The sequence below is a fragment of the Haemaphysalis longicornis genome, unplaced genomic scaffold (assembly GCF_048455015.1).
Source record: "Haemaphysalis longicornis isolate Haplotype H1 unplaced genomic scaffold, Haemaphysalis longicornis Haplotype H1 scaffold_14, whole genome shotgun sequence".
NCBI classification, from domain to species: Eukaryota; Metazoa; Arthropoda; class Arachnida; order Ixodida; family Ixodidae; genus Haemaphysalis; species Haemaphysalis longicornis.
In genome coordinates this window covers 33,167,470-33,189,527 of record NW_027526245.1, presented here as the reverse complement: position 1 = coordinate 33,189,527, position 22,058 = coordinate 33,167,470, and the positions used below count along the sequence as shown (strand labels likewise).

General features: G+C 49.2%; 1 protein-coding gene across 3 annotated transcripts in view; it reads right to left on the bottom strand.

Annotated features, from left to right (window-relative positions):
- Positions 1-525: 525 nt before the first annotated feature.
- LOC144165242 (trafficking kinesin-binding protein 1-like) overlaps positions 526-22,058 on the bottom strand; it is a 31,710-nt gene continuing 10,177 nt past the window's right edge. For all 3 annotated transcript variants that reach the window (XM_077695371.1, XM_077695370.1, XM_077695372.1), the window contains one exon: positions 526-2,083. The gene's annotated coding sequence lies outside the window, so the exon portion shown is untranslated. The remainder of the gene's footprint in view (positions 2,084-22,058) is intronic.

Below are 22,058 nucleotides of genomic sequence, written 5' to 3'. Positions count from 1 at the left end.
TCTTTCTTTACAAGGCTTTCTTTCGGAAATGTTGCATAGCTCATTAAAATCACTAAACGCAAGAAAGGAAAGCAATGCATTTCGTGCTCACATGATATCAAGGGATACTGCTTTTAACACAGCTCTAGACGTGGTGTCTGGTGTGGAATACAAGTTGGAAGTTTAGCTTTTTAAGGCTAAACAGTGTTTTGCATGGCATGTACAAGAAAATGTGGACAAGTGTGACAGTTAACGAGGTGCGGCTAGGGTCGTGAACATAGTGGGTTAATTTTCATTATTTTGCATATAATTTATGGTTTCCTACACACATTACTCTTTCCAGCTTTTCCACAGCATGGTGCGTGGAAGAGAAGGGGATGCAGATGACACGAGCTCGCAGTCCAGCAACCCGTCGTTTCTGGACAATTCACCGACTCGAAGCCTAGACGAGGTTGCTACTCCAAGTACGTCTTCAGGAGTACCTACGCAAGGTGCTGCAGAGGAGGAGTTGCCAGCACGCCAGCGTCCTGCTAGTACTCGCCGCAGAAGGTTGCAAAAAGACACTTTTTTTATTCAACTCCTTGAAGAACAGCACAAGCTGCGCGTAGCCTTTGAAAAGTCGAAAGAAAAAGAACTGTTGCTCAGAGAGCGAGAGATCAGGTTGCAGGAGGCGGCAGCTGAAAGGGACAACCGAGCCGCTGAAAGAGAAGAGCGGCTCATCTCTGTACTAGCCAAGCTATGCAAAAAATAAAGTGCACAACAATGGCCCCAACTGCAATTCTCGTATGCTGCACGATTGTTCCATGTTATGAAGGTGCACGGCAAGAATTCCTGCACACCACATTCTTATTGCGTTTCACTTGCAGCACATGAAACACACGTTCCACTTCTGCAGCTTGTGTGAGCGTCACTGTGCAAGTTGGCCCTTCTTCCCGAAATAGGCGGCAAGGGCTGTTCTCACTTGACGGCCTTGTCCGTTGGCTGCGTCTGTGCTATGGACAGGCTGTGGGTACAGTGCGTCAAACTCATGAGCTTCTTGCATCCATTGCTGCTCAACAGGATCATTGAGTGCCTCGCAGATGTTGTGGAGCACACATGCAGCTCTGATTGCTCGTTTTGCTGTCGGCAGCTTGCACTCCATACGTTTCATGGTGTATCTGAAACGGGCTTTGAGCCGCCCGAAGGCGTGCTCTACAATTCGCCGAGTTCTGGATAACTGGTAATTGAAAGCTGCCTTATATGGTCCTGCAGCGTTAGCAAATGGTTTGATCAGGTTTCCTGACAAGGGGAATGCTTGGTCACAAAGCACTAGTGGGGGCACTCTTACACCCTCAATCACGGAGACAGGTGACTGAAAATAATCACTCTCTATATGCTTGCAGAGCTTCGCACAAACGACTTCGCCTGGACGACGACAAATGGCTGTTGGGTACAATCGCTCAGCGGTGCAGCGCTTGCACGTACATCGTTCACATTGGAGACGAGGATCGAAGATATGTTCACACTGATAACCTGCGACTGCGTACATTTCAGGAGAACCGAAACTGGTTTAAGGCGGTGGAAACAGTACTGGATGGGCCGAGAGTGGAAGACTGTGGTCCGCTCTTCACGGACACTAGAGAGCCTACCTCGCCAAGCACGCCAACTCAGCTCAACGGTCAGAACCAACCAGCATTGAACCGGACTTAACCAGCAGCTGGTACGGCAGGGCTTACTCCAGGCCTTCTACCCGACAGTGGTCCGACGCTCGACAGTGGTCCCCATAATGACATCTCGGGACTATCAGCACCACAGCTTCGATGTTCTACCCGGTTGAGGAGCCTGCCAGACTGTTACGTGCCGTGAGATGAAAACTCGTGAGGGGAGAGGAGTGTTCTGTTATCGGGTTTGTGCGTCGTGGTGCTGCAGCATACGTGCTCCACTATCAGCGGTGGCCCCGGACTGTTCTTCTACGTGAAGTCAATTCCTCGGTGCGATAGTGGCTCGAGCCTGTATATAAGCAGCCGCTCTTTCCTCCCTTATGTTAGACTGTTTCGTCGTGTAACCGAATAAACATGTGTTGCACTTGGCCAGCGTGCGCTGCCGGCGGGTCCCGCCCCTGCTTCTGCAAAGACACAACAGGTTATACCCATCAAATTAGTTCTGTAGAACTACTTCAAATTGCGTAGTGAAATGTGATTCGAACAGCCACTACACCCTCCTCCCGTAGCATTCTCCCCACTGCCACCGAAAGTTGTCCCCGAGTATAGTATGGCCCTAGAGCTCCCTGCATTTTGGACAGTAAGCCCATCAGCCAGAGCTTGACCTGGGCTCCAACTGCCACTGTGAGGCTTCTTTCCTTTAGCTTAAAAACTCCTGGCCATGGTGAGTGACGGCATGTGTTTACACAGCGTCGACACAAACCATCACCACAAGGGCCCAAAGCGCGGGGGGGGGGGGTTTCCTCTCCCTAAAGATGGCGACATTCTCAAAGAGTGGTTATGTGCCATTCCTGGGAAGGATTTCGTGCCCCTTTTGTGCACTAAGGCAAGCATTTGTGATGCACCTGTTCTCAGCTCCTCTCTGCTTGTACAAGAGGCACTGCAAAAGGAAACAAGGGAGCTTGTGGCCACCGCGCCTCACGAAGTGCTGCCGCCTAGCGCCAATGAAATGATGATGATACTTGTCTGTTTATGGTGTAAGGCCAACAAAGGACTCCAGAAATTTACCTAACAAAAGTAGTGGGAGAGTTAGGGGGCCCATTGAGAAAACAGCAAGCCACATACAAGTTGGCACTGTGATGAGCACACAGGTAACGAAAATGAAGGTTAGAATGAAATTTTCAATGTAAAAGTAGCTTGAAACGAGTGCAAACATAAGAATGGCCAGTTATTAGCTTATTTCCACACAGAACATTGAATATCAGCAAAGTTCGCTGATGGGCTAGTTGGTGTGAAAATGCGCTCGTCCTGTTTTATTTCTGTAAAGTTGTCCGTTTTGAGCATTTCTCGTAGCTTTTAAAAAAGAAATAGCCATGACTAGTTAACTCTCAAGCTTCCACAGACTCCAATTACAAAGATATCAATTTGCATTACATCACATGCAGGACAAACTGGTCCACTTCGTGATTATGAGTGCCAAGCTTGTGGCTACCTTAACAAAGCCATGTTAAAAGCTCATGAACAAAAAATAGGGCCATGGGATACAGATCCCATCCTATATTTGGGGTATGTAGCCCTATTTATGAATTCATGGCTGACAAATACTACTCCAAGCCACTTTAACTGCCCCGCTCCTAACACTCAGATCAGTTTGTGCTAACTCTGCATCATTTTTTTTACCACTTTATTGCAGGCTGTTTTGTATCAATCTTTAATAGAGAGTTTTAGCATAGCGACTTCCGTACGCTAAGCTAAAGTTAGCGGGTAGCTGGACCCGACTGCGCATGCGTGCGCTCGCTCCGGCACCGGGAGGCCCGCCGACCCACGCTTCGTTACCGTGTTACCGTGACCATAACATGGTGGCCAGCGGGCCCTTTTGTTCGACCTGCACATAGGCATACGAAGCCAATCCATTCAGATCCAACTGAAACGGAAGCTGGGTTCCCGTGTGCATCCACGGAGATTGACACCAGCACCTCCTAGATTGGAGAAAAGAAAACCTCTTGTCTAGGCCTATCAAAGTCGCTTCAACCTGACTTCGAGCGCTTCGAGTGCTTCGAGCATGCCAACTTCCGCGTGTGCGGCCTTGCGTGCGCTACCATCGCAACCGCTGCCGAACAATTCAGCTAGCCGCACTCGGTTTTCTCTGACGGATGACATAGCGATCCTGCTTGAAGTTATAAATTTTTAGCCTTATACTGACCCATGCAGGTGGATGGAGATCGTCGAGAAATTGAACAAAGACCTTTGTCGGTCGTACACTGTGCGAAGTATTAAGGAACGGGTCGACCTTATCACGGCCCAGTTCCTACAGAATGATCGGCGAAACCTGCAAAAGTAAGTAGTTGTTTTATTACAGGCAAACGTTGCATGATCACATCAGCTGCTCGAGCTGAGCGTGTGGGTTACTGCAGTTAGCAACCGCTCTCTACAAAGTGCGCTTTTGAAACCAGGTCCGGTACTGAGGAAGGGTACGGCGAGAGGGACCGGCTACTTCAGTAAGTTGTTGACCTGATAAAGGAATTCGGACACCGGATTACGCAGACCGCCAAAAAGACCGCGGAAGCCGCTGCAGCCCCTACAGATCTGTCCTCCCGATCCGCCACCACAGCCAAGCAAATGCGGCACTGCGACGCTGCCGCTGGCGGGCTCGTCCCAGTCCGCGCAGCGGGAGGACGCCCTCGCTTACAACGATGCGGAAAGCATGGCATTCTGCGGCGACGTGTTGGTTGAAGCAGGTGAGGTATCCAGTACGATGTGACTATGTTGTCTATGCTGAGGGCTGCCACCTTGTGCGGAAATCGAAGAACACTCGCTGTGATAAGACCCCTCAATTGTTGTCAGGGCTCCTCGGGGAAGCTCCAACTACGAAGGGTGCACAATATTCCTCGCTTCCAGTGCTCTGTTGTGCTGAACGCGTAGACTGTGGTGCCACCCGAACCCTCATTATAATGGTGTTCCTCACTACCTCTGTATGTCGTACACGCGCATTAGAATTGCCTGCTTTCTGAAATCAATACCCGTTCCACATCCCAAAGCATGCAGGGCTCATAAATATTCTGTAGATTTCATCACGTTTGCATGCTTGAACGCACGACTTCCTTAGTCTTACACTGTACACTGTAACACCTAATTGGTTGCCAGACAGCTGTGAGCGACAGCCGCCTGTGTGGACTTTGGGCCCTCCCAAATGCACGTAGCTGGGCGGAGTTACCGAGGGAGCGAAGGCCTAGGTTTTTTTATAACGCTACAGTTTGCCAAAAGGAAGTTCATGTCTGAGTTCTAGAGCTAAGCAGACCCCAGCGAGACTTGGGTCTCGACCGTTAATTCTAGGAATTTATGAGCCCCCAACCACGAGATAGATTGAGGATCATGACAGAAGTTAAGGGTGCAGCTGCACACAGGGCAACAAACACATCTTCCATCTTGTGATGGAAGAGAGTCCCGGCCATTGTCGCTTAATTGGTTTGTGTACACTCGAAGCACAGGAGGAAGTTCGACGCAGTTTGTGGCACTCAAGTTACTTGTACGCACTTGGAGCCAGAGTCAACCAGCACTTAGCTTCGCCTATTATTCATGGACCCAGTTATCTTTCTACAACTGTGCATAAAATCTTTGCTGCCCTTCCCCACATCAAAACCATCTCGAATTTGTCAATTCCGCACCATCTTTGAGAAATTCACTAGCGTCACCCTGCTGCCCCTGCTGCCCAATCAACAGGAGGCCAGGTGGTTGGGTTCCCGATCGACACCGGACTTTGAGAAACGAACATAACGCAAACTTTACTGGTGCAGCCGACAGGATTAGGCAGAAAAAAAGCACCAGGCCATTGAGCTTGCAGCAAGCTTGCCGTCACCAGCACTAACTGAGCTTCGCATGGAGTGCAGCATTCGAGCTGGGCGAGCGGGATTTCTTGCACTTCGTTGCGACAGTGTAGGCTGAGACATAGGGTGCCCAGTAGTTACTAGGAGCATGCTGGTTGACATGGTGGAAAAGACTGAAATGGTCGGACAAATGAGGAGACGGCGACAGCAGGGGTATCTCAATCGCAATTTGAGGCTATAATGCTTAGATGAAAAGAGCTGCAAGTTTGATTTGCAAAACAGAAGCTCAAATTGGAGGAGCGCACACAAACATAGGAGCACAAATAGGAAAAAGAGAAGTATGAATCAGAGCAGCAGATCGAAATGACTTAATCTGAAGATCGAATCTGACGAGTGCATACGCAAGTTTGTTCTGGAGACGAGGGCTGGCACACGAACTCTTTTGGATTCGGACCCAGATGAGGGCAGGTCTGGCTCAAGTGGGTTTTCTTAGTCCGACTGAGCGCGACATGGTCCGACACGGCCTGTCGGGCCATGTTGGATGCCGAGACTGAATTCACTCCGCGAGCGAATTCATACGGCTGGGTCTTCCGACTCCACCATCCAGCACAACCTGGCTCCGCCAATTGGCCTTCGGCAACATGGCGGTGGCAAGCGGCGGGGACGGTGTGCGTTGCACAACTTGATGGTGATATCAAAACCACAAGCACTTGCAGAAGTTACGAAAGACTACGCTGGTCGTGCGTCTGCACTGCGATACGCGTTTATCGTTGGTCTGCTTCAAATGTCCGTGCTTTGTGTGGAGCCCAGGCACGAGACGCACCTGCGTCTGCAGTGTGGTGTGCTGTGTCTTGGTTTTCTATCACGTGTTCAAAAATACGCTTGTCGTAGACGACTGATAAATCCAATTCATCGTGGCCCAGCTCTCGTGCGCTTCAAAATGTGCTTCGAGCTACCAAGGTCTGGCTCCGCACTTGAATCATCGATAACGTTCAAAATACGGTCACTGTGAGTGGAAGCAATGTGCAGTGCCAGTCAGCGCTTCTATATAGTGCAGTGTTTTCGTATCAGGTGTGTCTGCCGTGCTGTTGTTTACGTTTCATGCATAGAAGCTCAGCTCTCGCAATCAGCCATGTGCCCTGAAATCCATCAAAATATGATTCACGAGTGTGGTATGTCGCAGTTCTCCCAGAGTTGATTGTTTGTGTGAAGTGACAGTGCCACAATCTCCGATACTGCAAGAAACACATCACATTCTAGAGATGCACCTTTTACATCATTTTCCCTGTGTATAGTAATACAGCACAGTAATACAGAGGAAAGGAGATGACAGGACAGGGTTAGGAAAGGAAATAGGAAAGAGAAAGAATTGAGAGGAGGACAGGAAAAGGCGACTGGCTGATTCCCCCCAGGGCGGGTCACACTGGGGGTACCGTCTGCAAATGGGGGCTAAACTGGCTGGTTGCCGCTGCCAGGGGGCCGTGAAGGTCCAAAACAACCCTGGCTTTGGCTCAGCCACCAGGATGCCCTCTTCCCCGGACACGGCTAAGCCACACACAGCCGGGACGGGGGTGGGTCCAACCCACATGCACTCGGGTTCGTGGTGTTGCAAATACCAAATGCCTACAGCTGTAGGCGCCCCTGTGGAGCTCGGGGCCATGGTGGCGCTACTCACCATACACCCGGATTAGTCAAGCTGCCCCCTGCGGGGAAGCACTTCACGAGACTTTGGTACTTTGGTGGTAAAGAGAAGTTAGTTGACAGGAAGATGTCGTCATAACGATGTCGTCATAGTGCACATTATTAATTGGTCGACGGATTGTGTCAGCCCGCCTTCTGTTCTTTCACATGAAAAAGATTTCTTATCTGGGCATAGGGTGAAATGTAATTTTTATATTCAGTACCGCCGGTGCAAAAAGTTAGTGTGTGTCTTTCTCGCTGTTTTTTTCGCGCATGCTACATGAGCATGCAACGTATGTATATAATTGTGTGCTTCTTTCGAATAAAATCAGTTGTAAGTCAGCGCTTGTGTCCCTCCCTTTTCGTGTTTTCATCCAGTTTGCGCTGTTACCGGCCACGGAACAGTACCAACTAGCCCAGCTTACAACACTCCTTTAGTTGACAGCCACCATCTGCTTATTTATTTCGCAGAGCATACAACTACAACACCACGTTCCATTAAGCCTCGGCGTTACAGTGAAGCAAATGAGTTGTGTGCATGGTTTTTATTGTATTCATTTCCAGTTTTGCATTATGTTCGTTCTGACGTATACCTACACCATTTCAGCCTCCCAGTTAGTGCAATCTACCTGTTGCCATTGGAAACAATTACACAAGAACTGGCTCATGTTTCAGAGCAGCTTTTGGTTAAGTTTGTGACAGACCATCATGCATAGTATGGGGGTGACTCTATTCATTTAGTACGCACCAGTAATGCATATCGTAGATTCTGTTAGAAACTGGCGTCCAGTGTGGGTGACATCAGCATTTTTGTTTGGGTAACGTCGCAAGGGGTACACAAGCAATCGCAAAGCAGCTTGTAACATTGGTTGGCGTCAGCACTGGAAAGCGCGAGACACATGCACTACGCCGTTTTACGAGATGCACAACTGGTCGGACATATGGCTGCCACTACTAGTCGTAAGCGCGCATTTGAGACACATGCTCCAAAGTGCGTGTGATGCATCACTGCATCACACTGTGAAGCTCCGCCCACTCTATTTGCGGTGTACTTCGACCGATAGTGACTTATGCTAGAGAAAGCCAGAAAATTGAAAAGAAAATGCAGGCTTAATTTTATGTAATAAAAAAGTGTTATGAAGCCAAGTGATACGAGTTTATTTATAAATGCCATCGTTTGCTCATTCTTCAGGCACTTCTCTAGCAACAAGTGCCCTCCGCATTCCCACATTTTTCTCAGCTACTGCTGCTCCGACGTTCACGTTGTAGTTTGGTTTCTTCGTTGCAACCACAATCCACTTGACGCATCGAGCGAAACTATTCCTTCTGAATACAAAGCTTCTTCTTCTCAAAATGGCGAAAAAAAGCGAAAAGAAAGCACTGGGTTCGGCCAGCGTGGAGGAGTCGCCACACGGACAGCAAGTTTTTCACTGCGGTGAGTACCTGCATTGCCGGGAGCCACTCAGGGACCTGCACTCCCATACAACGCCTCCTCGCGGCCTTGAAAGAAGCCTGTACAGCGACGTCGTTAGAACGATACCTTCGTACTTTTATTGGCTGCAGCCGCAAGGCGGTCGAAATGATTATTGCATCTTGCTCACCAGTCACAGATCGTGAGCCTCCTCCAATGAGCGTATGATGCCAAAATGGGTCCTAACGATCAGTTTTGGCATCGTACGCTTGCACTGGCATGCACGAAGCTAGAGGAGAAAAAGAAAGAGAAAGGGGAAGAAAGACGAAGAGCAGGTGGAAGGAGAGATCGCGGTTTGAGGCGACGGAACGAGGCAAAACCCGCAAACGCCAGCGGTGCCGCCCCGCTGGCCTTGTCAAGCAGTCGACGCAAGTGCTACTAAACAACAGCAACTCCGCCCCACAGGCCTCAGCACCGACGTGCATGGGCACCCATGCCCCAGCGGCTTCGTCCCGCTGGCCCCGTCGCCATTTTCAAGGCGCAGTGTGCTCACGGATGCTACTTCCAGCAACACTGGACACCCGACTTCCACAATGATCCGGTGCACAAAGCAACAAAAAGTGCTGTATAAAAATGGCCTTTCACCCTTAAATTCGCACAGGGAAGCTAATTCCCACTTCATTCAAATGCCTCCATAGCGAGGAGGGTTACATATTCCCTCATAGTATTGCAGCGCCATCTACAGGGATGTTTTCCAAACACGAGAAAAAATCGTTTTACAACAATTTCACTTGGTGCTGCAGCAGTCTGTGAGAACCAAACCAGCATCTTGCTCTCTGTCTGAACAAGCGCCCGTTCGTCACAACAAGGACTACAAGATATGGATAGCTAAGGAATCTGCTGCAAGAAAAATAAGTAAATACTATTGATATGATAAGTTAACTCTTCACTAGCATAGTAGGGTGTTTTTGAGTCCACTTCTGGTTTTTGTGTATTATGAAAAAGGGTTGAATCAAATCTGCCACGTGGGAACATATTGCCCTACAGGATTTCAGCGCATTTGAATAGCTTTTCGGTATCTCTTCTTATTTTGATGTCTCAACGTCTGGCTGCACAAGAGGCAATAGAACTTTTTTATTCCCTTCCTGGCATGGAGGAAGCCAACAAGACGGAGGAGACAGCCACCATGGCAGCAACAGCACCGAAGATAGCCAAGGAAGCAGGCCTGCGGCCTGCAGACGCGGAAAACTGAGGTTATGTTGAGACAATGCAGAAGACAACGGGGTGAGCGACCGCTCGGACCTTCGCCTCGGCGAGCCTGGCGCGCGATGATGCGATGGAGGACACGACCCTGCATGCGGGCAAAATGTGGCAGCGCACAATGTGCTTCGGGCTGCGGCCTGGAACTGGGCAACTCGAAGGACTTGCAACAGATGACTACCACCTCATCATAGATGATGCCTGTAACCAGCAGGACAATGTGACTACTGCGGCATGACAGACAGTCAATGGTGGGGTGGGAGTGAGTGCAACAGAGCCCGGGACGAACTAAAACGGGCAGGCAAACAGACTGACAGTGACACCTAAACCAGCAAAGCCAAAAACAAGCCCAGGAATACGAAACGGGGCGAGCAACCAGACATGCTCCACTCAGGCGAGTGGTCGAGAAGCAACAACTTTCAGGATTTCGAGGACGATGAAATAATGTGATTTTAGGATAATACTATAATGAAATTGTCTTTTTTTAATTATGTTTTTTAGGTTGGTTCACCTGCTTGTGTGGGCACAGGGGGAGGCCCCGCTCGTGCCCAGCGAACACGTCAAAGAGTAAACATGCCCCACACAAAGTTGCCACCCTTGGTTGTGTTCAAGCGCAAAACCTACTGACAAAGGAGAAGTTCCTGGTAAAGGTGATAGTGTGGGTAAACATAAAGGGTTCCTCCAATGAAGAAACCTTTTGAGTGGTATCGGTTCATGTGGTGCATACGTCCACGTGTGCTGCTGAAGCCTCACAACACACTTGGGTTGAACTCTTTCCGCAGCCACATGACGGACTGGGTTTTAAGAAGGCTGTGGCCAATGACAAATGTGACCTCATGGTTATTTCAGGCAGGACAATGTCGATGCTGCAGTCGATCGACGTGTCCCTTAACAAGAATTTTAAGGACCGCATCAAAGCACTCTCCAATAAGCAGATGAAAGTGGAACACAAGCCGGAAACCACCGACTGTGTGAAGCACCCGTATTTGAACACAGTAGCCCAGTGGGTTAGTGATGCCTGGTACGGCCCACCTGCCGACATGGTGCGTGACGCTTTCATAAAGTGCTCAGTTACAGCACTGCTTCATCCAACCACCTCAGATGATGGCAGCAACGACAGCAACAAACAGGCCTAGGCTGAGAACTTCCGCAGTGGAACTAACGCTAGTTTCTTGTTCTTTCCCCAAACGCTCAGATTTTTATTTTTCTTCACTCGAGGACGGAAGTGACGCCCAGGCCTACGCCTGGAGCACCCCCAGCAGAAAAGTCAGTTCTTTTGTTGCTTCTTAACAAATTCCTTGAGACTTTTTTTTGATTGACATCAAAACTAGGGGAGTCTACTTATTTTCGGAGTCACCTAATGCGCAGCAATATACAGTCCAGTATGAACAAAGTGGTGTCATTCCGACGCAATTTCGCCTACTTTCGCTTTACCCCCCAGTGAAATTGGCCGTGAAGGGAAACTGTGAGGGAGGCAATGACCAAGTTTTGCTGAGTGCATTCAACAGCCTTGGTGAAAAGCGTCGGGAGGTACTTCAGAAAAAAAAACGCAGTCATGGAAGAGGTGTGGAAGCGACTGAAATGCATACCATTCAATGACTTATGCAATCTCCTCGATGATCACCCGTACAACGTGTTGTCGCCAGAAGAGACTGCACTGTATTATTTAGCTGGCTATGTCACATTCAAAGCTAACAGAGCTGCAGATTGTGCTGATTGCACGAAAGATCTGGTTGGTTCCCAAGATGCCCTTCCTGCTAAAGCACTGCCAGTCATTGAGCGTGCTCGTGTTTCTGGTTGCCTTGTATATCCACCGAGAAAATTATTTGCATGCATAAGTACCATTGCGAAGACAGTGAGTCAAGCAAGTGAACAAGATACATTTCCTATCTTTTTTGGAAAGCTCTTGATAGCCTTATTGAAAATGGCACCAACACAGTTGGCTGTTCAGAACACTGCGGCGAATTCACTGGTAAAGTGATCCATTTTTATTTAGTTACTCGAAGGCATTTCTCTGCTCGCAAAAAGTGCCAAGCGACCTCCGTCCGCCGCATGCACGCCAAGAGCGACCACGTCTTACTTGCGCTGCCCTGTTTGGTCTTTCGGGAAGATGCCGCGGCCCGTTAAAAAGTGCAAATTTCTGACCCTTCAGCAGGTCTACAATAATTGCCGAAGCTGCGAAAGGCAGGAAGAATTCTGACATTGCATAAGAGTACGGCATCCCGTGCAGCTCCCTTTCAACGATTTTGAAATGTAAAGACCGCATCACGGCGGCACTGCAGAACGGAGCGCGCACACAGCACAGGACTGTAGCAACGCCGGCGTACGAAGACTTGACAAAGCCCTGTTTCAGATAAGCGAGCGGACAAGCTGCCTCTGTCCGGAAGCCTACTCCAGCAGAAGGCGATTGACTTTGCGTGCATGCTGGGGCATGACAACTTCAAGGCGAGCGCCGGCTGGCTAAGCCGATTTAAGGCACGGCACTGAACCTCGCGAAGGTGCTGTCCGGGGAGTCGGCGAGTGTCGACGCTGGAGCCGCATCATCCTGGATGCAGGAAAGTTGCGAAGAGATCCTGCAGGAATATTAGCCTTGCGACATTTACAATGCAGATGAAACTGGGTTCTTTTACGAGATGTTGCCATCCAAGACGCTCGACCTGAAGGGCCAAAAATGCCATGGTGGCAAAGTCGGCAAAAAGCAGGTCACCATCCTCTTGTGCTCCAGTATGGTCGCTCCGACAAGCGTCCGCTTCTTGTGATCGGCCAGAGCAAGAAGCCACGGTGTTTCAAAGGTAGCAGAAGGCTGCCGGTCCAGCACACCGCGAACCAGAAAGCGTGGATGACACGCGGGATATTCACCCGCTGGCTGGAAGCCTCTGACGCGGACATGCATAAGCAGGGCAGATCCGTCTGCCTTTATCTGGACAATTGTAGTGCCCACCACGTCGAAGAAATTTCCCTGACCAACGTCCGCGTAATTTTTTTGCCCTCCGAACTGTACGTCGGTCATCCAACCGCTGGACCAAGGGGTCATCAAGAGAGTCGAGGCTGCCTACCGTGAAAGGCTCATCTGGAAGATGTTGTTTAACATGGAAAGGCAGCGGCCAACGGAGATTAATCTCTACGTGGCACTGGAAATGCTCGCCGCTGCGTGGACTGCTACTTTGTCATCCGTGATCGAGAACTGCTTCAGGCATGCCAGCTTTGTTCGCCCTGCATTCGCCGGTGCCGAAAGCGAATGTTCATGAAAGCAGTGCCGATCTCCAGCCACTTACAGAGGCCTGGGACGCGCTTTGCAGCGCAGGTGATTCGGTGCCTGACATCGTTGAGCTGGAGGACTTTCTGTGTGCGGACGCAGACGTGATCGTGCACGAAGAGTTCAGCGACGACGCCATCATCGACAGTGTGCCCCCGGGTAGGGGCACTGACGACGAGGACGACAAGGATGCCGAACGTGAAGAAAAAAGGCAAGTCAACCCGTGATATGTGCTTGATGCATTCGACGTCATCCGGAATTTTCTCGGCGAGAATGATGACGACGAAGCAATGGGCAGCATCAAGCTGTGAGGCACGCGTGGTGAAGCCCCTGCAGAGTAAGGCGAAGCAGACCAAGATCAGTGAGTATTTTCATTAAATTTTGGGTGTGGAAAGCGATGAGCATTTTTTTTTGTGCATTTTCGCGATACTTTCATTAAATTTTGGTTCTGAAAAGCAATGTGTGTGCTTATTTGTTTGTTTTCACGATAACGAAATTCCCGCGAGAACGAAAAAACGCAATTCCCCGGCGGTTTCGTTATTGAGGGGGTCGACTGTATTTTGGGCACGCCTGAAGACACTCACCAAGTAAGCAAGTTCTCCATTGCCTTGCCATAAATTTCCGAACTGTTTCACAAGAAGGCTGTTCATATCTTCTCCTTGAAAGCAACTGATACCCACAGAGAAAGGGGATTTGCCATGGCTTGTAAGCATAGGCTAATTTTTTAGGTACCTAAATGGTAAATTTGGGAGTAATGATAATCATAATAACCAGATTTACTCCGTAAGGATGAGGGAGACGAAATGAAATGATAGTTTCACATCCCTCAGTTTCATGTAATTCACTTTGGTTCATCACTTTGTCGTGGATGTTTGGCAGCAGATATTTCGCGATTGCTTAATTACTGTCGACAAGCCCGCAACCAAAAGAAAAAAACTCGTGAAAACACCCACAAAACAGCCCGAACAGTCACGCCAAAAGCGGAATCCCATTGGGCAAATGAATTTGGCTCATTCTGATCAGTGCCAAAGCGGGATCTGGCTCTTTTAGATACAAACTACACCCTGCGTACACGTTTGCAGGGCATTATTTCATTTTCTTGCCACATTTTTTCTAGGGAAAAGTTGCCAGGATTTTCTTGGCAGTGTAGTTTTATCTGACTTAGTTTTGGCTTGTAGATATGGCTCATTTCGAAAAAAAAGAAATGCCTCATCTGGTAGTCAACGTTGGATTTAAAAAAAAACACGCGAGGTTTATTTGCTTCATTTACACACAAGCCAGTATTGCTGTAGGCTGGCTTTGTGCTCTGCAATCGGGGCTTGGGTCCTCTCGAACAGGAGCAGCTTATTGCTTGTTTCGCCAGGGTGTCAGTTTCGGTGTCTCAAATCGCATATGCTTTGGTAGAGGAGAAAACTTTTTTCTTTTAATATTCGACAAATTCCTTCGTCCTTGCGCGCTGTGCTGTTGGCAGATACTGTCGCCCATGCTTGGTAATTGTGGCCCAACCGTTTCCTTCCCCGAGCCGAACTCGCAGCACGTTCTGCACTGGTTTTCGCGGAAATGCAGCTTTTGCTTTTGTCGGTACGAAGTCTGCTTGCCACTGAAAAACCTGCTGTTGGGTTGAAAGGCCCACGAACCCAGATAATGCCTTCCAATGTCCAGCTTGCACACGTGTGCAGCGTCCGCCGAACAAGCCAAGGCAACACAAAGGCTTGGCGCCAAACAGCGACGAGCGAAGTAGTGCGAGGGGATGCTTGACCCCATCGCCCGGTGCCTCTAACCACTGTCACGCCCGCTTAGGGAAATTACCATAGGCGCTGTGGACGCACAGAAGCAATGTGCGCACGCACAGCAACGGGACTGTTATCAACGACACCCCCTCGCCCGTGCGCGGGATATAAATATGAGCGGCGCGAGGGAGAGGGGGAGTCGCCAGCTGGTAGTGCCGCGAGCCAGAAGAGACAAGCCACCGCCGCCAGCCACCTTCCAGGAGCCCGCACGGCAGCAAGCAGCCAGCCTCTGTCCTGTCGTGCCGTAAGCCTCCGGACATTGAAGTGCTTTGGTGATGTGCGTTGTTGATTGTATCTTCTGTGCCATTTATATTTCGTTTCCACTGCTTCAGTAAAGCCCCTTGTTCCTTTCACAATGTTCTGTGCTGTAATGTTTTGACGAGGCTGTTGCCTGAACCCCCCTCGGTAGGCAGAATTACCTACAGCGTACAAAAGCCCTGCTCCACAGTCGGCACGTCCATTTGGACAAGGAGGAAGGCTCACAAAAGAAGCACAAGGGTGTTACAAAGCCCACCGACGGCTGGGTGACAAAGTGAAGGCGGGCATCGCAGTTGCATGGCGGCAAGAGACACACACCGGTGGAATTTTTTGGGACAACTAAAGCCAGTGACAGCGGCATAATCGATTGACAGCCACATTGTGGTTAATGGCGGCTATGCACAACGGCAGGTTCACAGACCCCGAGCTGCATTATTATGAACAGAGCTCGAAAACACCGGGCTTGAACGGGAAAGGGCACGGAGTCAAGGTAGCCAATGGTCGACATGAGAGAGACGGGTGTGCAGTGGGTGATAGGTGGAAATAAACCCAGGTCGGACATCTCAACGGCCACCAATCAGACTTTCGGCCGAGGGAAATATCAACTTCACCATTGGACTGTGAACTGTTTCTCTGTATTAGTGAGGTTACTAAACATCACTATAGGGCTCTGGTGTAAAAAATAAACCATGTACATAGAATGTAAATACGAGACGCATTAAAGGAGCCATGAAGACAAAATACAAGTTGGGTTTCTTAGAAAGACTGCTTAGTCCCGATAACAATGATACCAATATCATCGCAATCTTCGAACAAATAACGGAGATATTAAAGAAAACGTGTGAAGCAGTCGCGACCCCCTAGTCAATTTCCCGCAACTTGTCTGTGACGTCACGGAACCTTGTTTGTGCGATTGGCGGCCACCTAACTGACCTGTCGCGACGACACATGACTGGACGTCTGTAATGGGGCCTCTAGTTGCATTTGACCGTATCACTTGAATGCTAACGTGCAGTTAACGCACTGAAAATTATGTTTTATTGTTGGCCCGTATAACGTCATTCTTGCTCATAACACGTCACTGTGGCGCCAAATTTGAAAGTTTTTAAATAGTTCTTGCTTTTTTTCGTTAAAAAACATCTTTTGTGACTGTAATGGAGCTGAGTGAGATACTGAATCCTAGTTCTTTCAAATTAAAGGAAGTTGTATTTTCTCTTCATGGCTCCTTTAAGCATACCATAGTCTCGAGATGTCAGAGTATCGTGAAGGTGTCTGCAGATGCAGATAGCAACGAGTTTACTTCTACAACCGGCCGAACGAGAGGATGGAAAAGAAGCTCATTCGCGCCTTGCATCCTGAGAAACAGCTATGGACACATAGTGCCATGTCATAGTGCCATGCCACGCTTGTCACCATATTTTGTTATCTACACATACTGCAGTCCAGTGCATTTCGATACTGCAATTGCCACGGCCCTAAATCATTGGCACTTTGAATGGTAGGCCGTTAAACGCTGAACTCTGAGGTTGTTTTAGGGTAATATCACATGAAATTAGGCAGATAACATTGATTTACCCAGGATTTTGTTTCCTTCCTTCATAACTAGCAGTCACAGGTTCTGTTCAGAGAAAAATATGAAAGCGCAAGAAGTTTGCCATGGAGATGTGAACTCTTGAGCACCTACATGCACTTCTGTTTCTACCGACTTCGATTGCATATAACGTGTAGGATGCACCAGAAATATGCCTTAACATTAGCAGAGGGAATGTATAGTTACTGTGCAGTATGGACATTTATCCTGTAATTATTTAAATTACAGTTGTTCTTTTTTAATTTGGAAATGGCGCAGAGGTAATTTCGCTTTGTAACTCCGTCCTTGTATAAGAAAACAAATAAAGTGCAATCCCAACAGTTTCATACTACGCTATGCACAAACTGATGTAATGTACACGGTACAAAATTAACTGACCTATCTTTGGCTACATGCTTTTGGCCGCGGCTGTACCTGTCTAATAAATGTACAGCCATCACATGGCACTATGTAATGGCGGCAAGCAGCCAGGGCATGTTACCTTACTGGGTGAGATTGAGCACTGTAACTACAAGTTTCAACAATGCCTAGATGCATCACGTACGGAAATATGTTGGGGCTAATTTTAAATAAATTTTTTCATCTTAATAGGAATAACGCCCTGGCTCACCTCAAGCTTGCATTTCATCAAACAAAAACGTAGCAGCAACAGGCGGGGATTCCGGGACATCTGATCAGGCCACAGAAACAGCAGGAACTGCCATCCCAGTCAGTGAATACGACATTGCGTTGACATACCTGATGACGTCAGAGATTGAGCATACTCCTAAGTCTGGACACCGCCTTCCGACTACGAATTTGAGCCATCGGTTTCTAATGGCGCCAAGAAGCAAAAGTTTCAGTACCACTGGCTTCAACGATTCAGTGGCTCGCTTTTTTCTGCTAAAGAGCGGGTAAAGGGGCTCACCAAACATGCAAAAGTCTCGTGACCACACCATTTAAAAAGTGGAAACACGTTATTGAGACTTTCGAAGGGCATTCGCGGATAGCTAACCACAAAAAGGCCACTATCGATGCGCAAAGTTTCCTTGATGTGATGAGAGGCAGCGTCCATATGCAGCTCAACCAGCAAGCGAAGGATTTGTTTGAGGTCAGCAAGGCTAAACTCTGCGCAATCGTTGAGACTACCGTGCTCCGCGGAAGACAAGACCTCGCTCTCAGAGGAGACAAAGATTCAGGGCGACTTACTCTTGAAAAGCCAGCAAACAACGATGGCAACTTATGGCGCTTTTAGACTACAGAGCAAAAAGAGGGGACACCATGCTGCAGAAGAAGTGACAACTGGGCTAGTTGGTAACGCATATGGGACATCTTGAAGGTAGCGCACTTAAAACACGGACACTAGGGAAGAAACGACAAACCACAGTTTCTTCCCTAGTGTCCGTGTTTTAAGTGCGCTACCTTCAAGATGTCCCATACACCATGCTGGTTGGTCACATTCAAACAGCTAGAAACAACGCTCTGTGCTCAAGTCTGCATGTACAAAATGAAATTGTTTCTATTATTCGGAAACTGATCCAAGATAGAATCGTCAGAGACGTCAACAAAGCCGTATTTTTTGCGGTGCTAGCAGACGAAACACTGGACATATCACAAACAGAACAATTTTCATTGTGCGTGCGATTCATCCACCCCCCCCAACTTTGTGCATTCGAGAGGATTCTTGTCCTCTGCAGCAGTGGAAGATGTCAGTGCTTCTAGCTTAGGTCACACCTTGAAAAGTGACCTTGTTAAGCTAGGCCTTCAGCTGGAACACCTGACAGGCCAAAGCTACGAGACACGGCGGTGATGAGTGAAGAATTTCGTGGCGTACAGGCGATCATTTGAGAAGAGTTTCCAACTGCATTGTACGTGCACTGCTCATCGCACTCCCTCAACTTCTGCCTGAGCTACGCCTCCAAAGTTAAAGACATTCAACGTGCCTTCGGCACGATCGAGGAAGTTTGTGCTTTCTTCAGGGGATCGCCTAAAAGAAGCGCCTTGTCCTGAAGAGGCACCTTGAATGAGCCTCGAAATCGTTCTGCCGCTTACTGCGAAACGAGGTGGGTGGAACGCCACAAGACGGTCTCACTGTTTAGTGAGGCATTGCCCCAAATAGCTGCCGCACTAAAAGAGCTCACTGAGACCTCCCGCGATGCAACCAGCACTTCCCCTGCGTCTTCCCTCCACTATTGAGTATGCTCCTTACACTTCCTCGTATCTCTTACTGTTTGTGACCCCTTCTTAAGCATCACACATCGTTTGTCCAACTACTTACAGAGCGCATCTGTTGACATGACCATCACTTTAGACTTTGTAGGCCTCGTGTCAAATAAGCTAGAACAACTAGCCGTTAATTCTGAGGCTGAGTTTCGGAAAAATTTTTCCATATGTCAAAAGACAGCGCCTGATTTTAGCGTAAACTGTGAAATGCTGCGAGTAGTCGGCACACAGAAACATTGGGCTAACTTCTCGTCAACTTTAACAGAGGAGTACTATAGGCGAGCGACGTTTATTCCCTACATGGATGATCTGAGAGCTTCCCTCGAGCGTCGATTTGCAAGTGACAGGTCAATTTTGAGTAGTCTGCAGTTTGTTCTACCCAAACACGCCTCTAAAGGCAACTTTGAGTCCGTGCAGCTGGTATTCCAATTTTACATATGGGACATGCAGACAACGCACATTCCCGCACTAAGGGCGGAGTGGGAAATGTGGAAAAAGAAATGGGAAGCAACAGCAGTCGAGGAAACGTCGCACTATGCCACCGACACTTCACAGAAATGTGGCGGGAGCCTCTTTCCGAACGTTCACACACTGCTGAAGCTTTTGGCTACGCTTCCAGTGACAACCGCCACGGCAGAACGCAGTTTCTCGACATTCAAGAGGGTTGAGACGTACCTATGAAACAGAACCACTGAGGAGCGCCTGAACGGGTTATCCGTCATGCCAATTCATCAGGCACCAGGCAGCATGGACGAAATTATTTCGACGTTTATGAAGAAACCATGCCGAATTGTCGTGGCTTGAAAAGGTTTTCGAACCGACACAAAAGTACAACTGGCAGAGAGAAAAAAAAATCTCACCGAAAAATATAGCGCTGCTTTTCTTATTTATGGCACAGGGGTGAGACAGCTGAATCAGATTTGGGTCACTTTACCGCACAAGAAACTTCGTGTGTGCCTTGAGCGGTATTTTAGAGGGCGCTTAAAGTGGTCACTCGAGCTCCCCAAACCACTTCCCGGCCGTAACGGCCGCCATGTTGCCGCGCCGCGCACAGCGTGCGGGGGGTTCCGCAACAGCGCGCCAGTGGCATGCACGATGCGTTTTCGCAAGCAGAAAACGCTCCATGCGGTTCAAGCTTTTCACGGCCCGCTCCACTTGCGACGGCCCACTCAGCGAACCCGGCAAGCAAAGCAGGAGCTTGCAGCCGAGCGCATCACACATGCCGCGACAGGGCGCTCCTGCTGGCTCTCAGAGCGGAGAGGGTCGGCAATGACCGCCCCCTAAAACTATCTATTGTTTATAGCACGACCCATTGAAAACTACGGCAAGAAGGAAAGTTTTAACCGCGGTGCGCCAGCGCTGCAATGACTTGCTAGATGAAAACACTGTATCCGCGGCACAGCGACGGCGCTAACCGAATTCGCCGCGGCAAACGCGAGGAGGGCTGCTAGGGAGTTCAAGTTATCAAGCCGAATTAGTTACATATATATAGAGACCCCTGTGAAGTACCGTATACGCTCGACTAAGGGCCGCGCTCGTGTAAGGGCCGCTCCCCCCAACTTGGCAGGTTAAATTTTGAAAAAAAAAATAAAAAATCTCGCCAGCAATTGGCAGCGTCGTCGCGTCTCGCGTACGGCGCGCGGCGAATTTCGCAGGCGCCACCAGATGGCAATAGCTGTCCTGCGGCTTCGTCACGCGGCGCTCTCTCCGAGCTTCGGGCGCGCAACACTATCTGGGAGATCTTGTCGCTTTTTTTGCCGGTGCCATTGATCCTTTGTGCCACCGTTGATTTTGACGACTGCCTAGCACAACCGCTTGCGATGGAAAAGAAAAAACGCTTAACCGCGTACGATGCTGCGTTCAAACTTCAAGTTGTCGCATACGCCGAACAGAATGGAAAATGTGCAGCCGGCCGGAAGTTCAACGTTGACGACAAGTGCGTGCGCCGGTGGTGTGACCAAAAGGAACAGCTGGCCGCAACAAACAAGACTAGGAAAGCATTCCGCGGCAATCCTTGCAAATTTCCAGCACTCGAGAAGAAGCTGATGAAATATGTCACGGACATCAGGAAAGACGGCTACGCGTTGTCAACCGAGATGCTCCGCGTCAAGGCCCTTGCAATCGCACGCCACATGAACATTTCATCTACGGATTTCAAGGCAAGCGAGGGATGGCTGCAGAGATTTATGAAGCGACAACTCAGCATCCGCCGCCGGACAACACTCTGCCAAAGACTTCCACGCCAGTACGATGACAAAGTGATCAAGTTTCACCGCTTTGTAAACGCGCTGCGAGCGGAGCACGAGTACCACCTATCCCAGATAGGAAACGCGGACCAAACGCCTGTTTGGTTCGATTCTCCTGAGAACACGACGGTCAACCAAACTGGCGCAAAGAGCGTCCTTGTGCGCACAACCAATGCCGAGCGTCAGCGTTGCACCGTTATGCTGTCTGTCACAGCAGACGGAAGGAAGCTCCCCCTGTACGTAGTGTTTAAGCGAAAGACGCTACCCAAGGAGAGCTTCCCAAATGGAATCATCGTCAGAGTGCAGGAAAACAGCTGGATGTCCGATGAACTAATGGTGGACTGGGTGAAAACGGTGTGGGCTAACCGGCCGGGAGGCCTGCTGCGACGCAAGGCACTGCTCGTATTGGACAGCTTTCGTGGCCACCTTACAGAGCGCGTGAAGGCTCGTCTTGCAGAAGGTCGTACGCATCTGGAGGTCATCCCCGGTGGTTTAACAAGCATGCTGCAACTACTGGATGTGTCTATTAATAGGCCGTTTAAGGCAGAATTCAGACGCCTGTACTCTGAATGGATGGCAGCGGGCCACCACGAGAAAACGCCGACCGGACGACTGAGGCGGGTGTCGCTTCAGCTGGTCTGCTCTTGGACTTTAAACGCGTGGCGTGCGGTGTCCGCGGACATTATTGTAAAGAGTTTTAAGGTGACCGGTATTTCCGATGCCATGGACGGCACTGAGGACGATTTGATCCATGAACGTGCGGATGACGTGAGCAGCGGCGACGAGACGAGCTCGAGCAGCGACACCGATGAAGACATCTAGCGAGGATGTCCGCAGCTAGACGCCAGATATTCCATGGTTATGTATATATGGCATGATTAAATAGGTTTTTGCATGCGTGGATCGAAAATTGAACAAAAA